The sequence below is a fragment of the Hyperolius riggenbachi genome, chromosome 4, assembly GCF_040937935.1.
Source record: "Hyperolius riggenbachi isolate aHypRig1 chromosome 4, aHypRig1.pri, whole genome shotgun sequence".
NCBI classification, from domain to species: domain Eukaryota; kingdom Metazoa; phylum Chordata; class Amphibia; order Anura; family Hyperoliidae; genus Hyperolius; species Hyperolius riggenbachi.
In genome coordinates, this window is record NC_090649.1 from 119,503,570 (window position 1) to 119,509,554 (window position 5,985).

At 44.1% G+C, this 5,985-nt stretch overlaps 1 protein-coding gene across 1 annotated transcript in view; it reads left to right on the forward strand.

The window, feature by feature from the left end:
- The first annotated feature begins 1,602 nt into the window (after window positions 1–1,602).
- Window positions 1,603–5,985, forward strand: part of PAK2 (p21 (RAC1) activated kinase 2) — a 108,788-nt gene continuing 104,405 nt past the window's right edge. Inside the window, exon 1 of the mRNA XM_068280454.1 lies at window positions 1,603–1,753. The gene's annotated coding sequence lies outside the window, so the exon portion shown is untranslated. The remainder of the gene's footprint in view (window positions 1,754–5,985) is intronic.

A 5,985-nucleotide genomic window follows, 5' to 3' on the forward strand; every position in this document is an offset into this window, starting at 1 on the left:
GCAAAACATATTTTTATTGAATATTATGTCAGAGTTTTATACCACTTTAAACGTAATAACGGGACAAATGGGCAAACAAAAGTACATTTTATTTTAAAGAGACTGTATAAAAAAAAAAAAGTCAGCTGGGGGGTACTTACCTCAGGAGGGGGAAGCCTCAGGGTCCTAATGAGGCTTCCCCCATCCCTATAGCTGCAGGCAGTCCAGCGCTGGCTCCCCCGAAGTCTTCCGCAAGCCTCCCTCGACAAGCCTGACAAGGCTTGATATATTTACCTTCCCTGGCTCCAGCGGGTGGCGCTGTTGTGGCTCTCAACACGGAAATAGACAAAAGATTGCCGATTCCAGTCGGGTCAGCTCTACGGCGCAGGCTTTTTACGCCGGCGCAGTAGAGTGGACCTGACTGGAACTGGCTACTTCCGTCTATTTCCGAGACCAGAGCAGCAACTGCGCCTGCGCTGGAGCCGGAAAGGTAAAAATTTACATGCTCGCCGTTCCTGGACCCGCAGCAAGAGCACCGTGGGGCAGAGGAGGATGGGGGAAGCCTTGATAGAATCCAGAGGCTTCCCCCTCCCGAGGCGAGTACTCCCCAGGGGCATATTTTTTTTTAATACAGAATGGGCTCTATTCATAAAAAATTTGTGGCGAAAAAACTCCTGGAGGGAAAATACCGCAGCGGTATTTTAGACTTCTGGGTGGTCATTCATAAAAAATGTTGGCAGCTGCGATGCAAGTGCGGAGATCTCCCGCTGAAGGCTGGCGGTAAGCTGTCGGAAGGCATGCGGAAACACTTACGCCAGCAGAGTCCCTCCGTGCACTGCTCTCTCTGGGAGGTCTGTCCCATTCACTTGTATGTAATCCTCAGGCTTCGAAGAAGCGGTATTTCCCGTCCACATACCGCTTCCTCTAATCTTTATGAATGGCCATTTTGTTACTTTTTTCTAGATAAATCTAGAAAAACACTGCAGAAGGCGGAAATTTCTCGCTCTGCTGGGGGATTGTAGATTTTCATGCGGGAACAGCTTTTATGAATGCTTACTTTGCTAAATGGTCGGGAAAGGGCGCTGTTTTGAGCGGAAAACTTGCGGTAACGGTTTATGAATAGAGCCCATTCTCTTTAAAACTATGTCAGAAAACTGTGAAATAATGATTTTTTTTCCAATTTCTTTCTTATTATTCCAGTTAAAATGCAGTTAGACTAAAATAATTGTTAGCAAAATGTACCACCCAAAGAAAGTCTAATTGGTGGCAGAAAAAAAAATATAGATCATTTGATTGTGATAAGTAGTGATAAAGTTATTGGCAAATGAAAGGTGAACATTGTTTTGGTCCATAAGGGGGAAAAACACCCTTACTGGTTAACTAGGTAAAAGGCTGATCCTGCCCCTAGAAAAAAGTATCAGTGCCTCACTTTACCAAACTCTTGCAGAACCACATGGGGTTAATCAAAATGTAGAAAAATATTTAGCATATGGTATGCAGCAAAATCCGTGCGATGAGTCAGGGGCGCGCTCTCGCGTTCGGAGTCAATCGGGGCCGCGCTCCCGCCCTGGTGGCCGCTGCTTGAGTGAGTAGAGAGGCGGACACTTTACATTGTGTCACCGCCGGAGGGGAAGAGGAGGAGGTGTGGCAACCCGGAAGCGGAAAGGGTGAGGAGAAGGAGGGTCTGTGCATCGAGAAAGAGGACTGTGGAGAACGTAGGAGGGAGCCGGCACCGGTGGGGAGTTCAGGCCGCAGAGCTGCAGCGTATTGCCCGGTAACTAAACGCGCTGTCTGTACTTCTGTATTCCGCCGCGTGAGCTGAGGCGGCGCTGTTCTCAGTGAGACCTGTAGGGGGCTGCGGGGGGATCGCGCGATAACGTGTGTGCGCTGAGTGATCGGAGCTCTGACTGGCGCTGCACACAGGTGTGGGGATGGCAGGCTGGCACATCTAGTTATGGGACGGGGAGCCCGGGCCGTGTGGTAGAAGCTCTGGCTTTGATTGTTGTGGCATAATAAATCTTTGCCCATGGCTGTATTATGGTTGGACGATCAGGTTGCTGGACACGGGAAGTCTGTCATCACAGCTGTCTAGCCAGATGTTTGTTTTGTGTAAAGGAAATTCCACTTTTTGCCATACACGTTTCTTCAAGTCTTTTTTGAAATGTAAAGTTATAATTATTTATCTTTTCCAGCCAAAACTGACAGCTCAAAACACTCTTGCTTCTTAAAGTGTAGTTGAAAGGTAAAAAAAAAAAAAAAAAAAAGTGTTTTACTTACCTAGGGCTACTGCCAGCTACTTTCGGTTCGGTCATACAGTCGACTTGTAAGTTGACGGCAACTGCGCCTGCGTGCCCCGAGCCCGAAATAGCGGGTGGGAACACGAAGAAAGCTATGCAAGGCCTGGGGCATGCAGGTGCAGTTGCCGCTTCAACCGAACCGAAAGTAGCTGGCGGGGGGGAGAATGGAGGAACGTTGTGGACCTGCCCAGGACAGGAAGGCTGCAAGGGGTTGGCAGAAGCCCCAGGTAAGTGAAACACTTTTTTTTTTTGTTTTCTTTTTTTTTTTGTTTTTTTTTTTTACCTTTCAGTTCTGCATTAAAGTGGATCCGAGATAAACTTTAGCTCCTTGCATAATTGTATTCCTTTCATATAGTTTATAGGGCATCCCTCAAGCCAAATAATTTTGTTTTGTTTTAATACTCTAATTCCCTATAAACTAAACAAGCCTTGCCCACGGCTCCTTTTGTGCCTTGGCACTGTAGCAAGGGCTTATGGGAGCTCAGTCTGGGCAGGAGAAGGAGAAGGAGGTTAGTAGCCATTGATTTCAGAGGCAAGAGAGGAGGAGAGGGGACTGAAATAAAAAATCAGAAATATCCTATCTGCATGCTTGTTCAGGGGCTATGGCTAAAATAGAGACGGCATCTGCAGGAAAGCCAGGCAATCTGCATTGTTCAAAAGGAAATAAATGTCAACCTCCATATCCCTCTAAGTTTAGGTATCCTTTAATAACACAAAATATGTGCACAGCACTGCTACATGTTTATACTGTACTAATACTTTAGCAAGAGTTGGAATTTCACTAAAAAAAAACCAATTTACCTTGCTTGTTGTGATTAGAATGGAAGGATCTTTACAAAGTCTGTGCTACATTTGTGACGGCTTTTATAGCCTGTCTTGAATGATGATTTTAAGTTGACGCTTCAAGGACAGGCATGTCATATGAGTTATTTCTTTCTTGACCACTTTCATAATCTCTCTACAGAGCATTTACCTACTTGATGCAAAGTAGAGTGCAGTGCTGCAGAAGTAAAATAGAGCAGGATGCACTCCAAACACACCTGGCATTTTGAGGATTATCATTAGCACAGGGGAATCCTGGTGAGAACACAGCTATGCACATCGTGGAAGAACTCTCCTCTGGACTAGCTATGCCATATCATATTCTGACAGTTGTGAGTGACCCACCTGCTGTACCTTGTATGAAGCTGTTAACTAGAAAGGCCCTATTCACACTGGAAACCGCAAAACGCAATCACCCGGTGATTGCGATTTTGCGATTTTCAATTCAGTGAAGCAGAATCGCATCATGATTGCTCGGAAAATGATACATGCAGCTTGTAAGCAATCACGCCGCAATCGATGCACTGGGAGTAATCCCATAGGATTACATGTATCACAGCACCTTGCTGATCGCTGGTGATCAGCAATGAGCTAAACGCTGCCTGAAAGCGTCAGTGTGAATGGTGCCATGGTGTACGATATAGACCAATTCCGGAAATAGTTTTTGTCTAGGGTCTTCCACACCAAAAATCGTGAAACTCAAAACGCCATTTTAAACAAGTTTTGTGATTTATTTATTTTTTTTGATTTTTTTTTTTTGATTTTTTTTTTTTTTTTCCCCCACAATGTTGGCCTCAATCAAAACGTAGGAGTGCAGCAGAGCTAAAATTCCCTTTTTAGATAATTGGGAATGCATTCCTGCGATTCCAATTGTGACTTTACTGTACTTGCATTTGGAAGATTGCAAGCATTTCCAAAAACAAAAACAGAACGCAGCTGGTGTGAAAGGGCCCTAAGATAACTGTTTACATTACAGGATGGGGGGCAGTGCAGGAAGCTAGCAGGTGCTCTTGACTGAGCTGCACTCCAGTATACAGGAAGCCAGGATATCGTGGGAGTTACACATCCCAGACACAAAATAAAAGGACGTGTATATTCTTGATCAATAGAACATACAAATATTCTTGACATCCACAATTCAACTCGCCTTGAAAGAATCAGGAAAATAAAATTGATCCATGTTTGGCCACTTGACAAGTTATCTTTTTTTTTTTTATATAGCATCAACATTTTCCGCAGCACTTTGCATATGTTATTTCTTTATGCCGAACCCATGTAGACTTCTAAGAGGAACTACATGATGTGACAGGTAATTTTGGTGCAATGTGCCGCTAATAAATTGGGCAACGCCATAGGTGCTAGAAGGAAGACACGATAATATTGACTATGAAGGGTAATTTGGCCTTGCGGTGAAAGCTGCAGTAGCACTGGAGATAGGCTGCGGTTTAGCCGAAAATCCAGGTGTTGTCGGTGATAGGGGCTAGGTTTATGTTGGATATACAGGGGGCTGGTGTCGGTATGAGGTTAAGTGATAGTACAATATCAGTAAAATTACTGATATGCTTCTATCGGGAACAGGTGGTGATCTATACTACTGTCGGCAACATCTTGCGCCCAGTTTTATAGGCACTTTTAAATGTACAGTATGTAGGTTTTTCTTTGTGTTAAGGCACCCTTCAATCCTGCCACTCTGGCTGTCCACTGCCGCGGTGCTCTGTGCAGCAGTGTGTCTTTTGGGTTGTGGGTGATTTGGTAATTTTGCTTTTGACCTTTTTTTTGCATTGTTTTTGTAAAGGCAGCCTGTCCTGGGTTTGATGGGCTTTGAACTCAGTGGGTAGCTGTGCACAACACTTCTCATTTATATATAAAATGCATATTCGCATGCAAGCCTAAATCTGTACAGCAGAGATTCTGTTATACATAATCTCTTTTAGGCGCTACTAAAGTTATAATAATAAAAAAAAAAACTAATTAGACGTGTTACTACTCTGTACAATACTAAGATCAATATATTAGCCTACAAAATATTATTTCTTCCTCCACCGTTAAGCTATGTACAAGCTGGTATGAAATCTGCTGTGGTGGATGATAAGGACCGCCTCGGCCAAGAATCTGAGTCAATCCACCATGTGTACAACGGCCGCAGGATGTGGCATCCAGCACAAATATAGTACAGGCATATAGAAACTTAGAATCAGTGGACTCTGGGAGTGTGGCATTTGTGACCATTCAAAGCCACAATTAGAATAAGGAGAGGTTTCAAGGACATCTATAGCAAGAGGGCTATGAAGGCTCCCAGCTATATTGATTTCCTTTTAAACAATACCAGTTGCCTGGCAGCCCAGCTGGTCTATTTGGCTGCAGTTGTGTCTTAATGACACCAGAAACGAGCATGCAGCTAATCTTGTCAGATCTGACAATAATGTCAGAAACACCTGATGTGCTGCATGCTTGTTCAGGGGCTATGGCTAAAATTATTACAGGATCAGCAGGACAGCCAGGCAACTGGTATTGCTTAAAAGGAAATAAATATGGCAGCCTCCATATCCCTCTCTCTTCTTTTGTCCTTTAAAGGGAACCTAAACTGAGAAGCATATGGATTTTTCCTTTTAAAATAATACCAGTTGCCTGACTCTCCTGCTGATCCTGTGTATCTAATACTTTCAGCCACAGCCCCTGAACAAGCATGCAGGTCAGGTGCTCTGATTAAAGTCGGACTGGATTAGCTGCATGCTTGCTTCAGGTGTGTGAATCAGCTGCTATTGCAGCTAAAGAGATCAGCAGGGCTGCCAGGCAACTGGTATTGTTTAAAAGGAAAAATCCATATCCCTCTGTTTAGGTTCCCTTTAAAGTTGTAATGCTAGAATTAGAATAGGGAGAGTTTGAG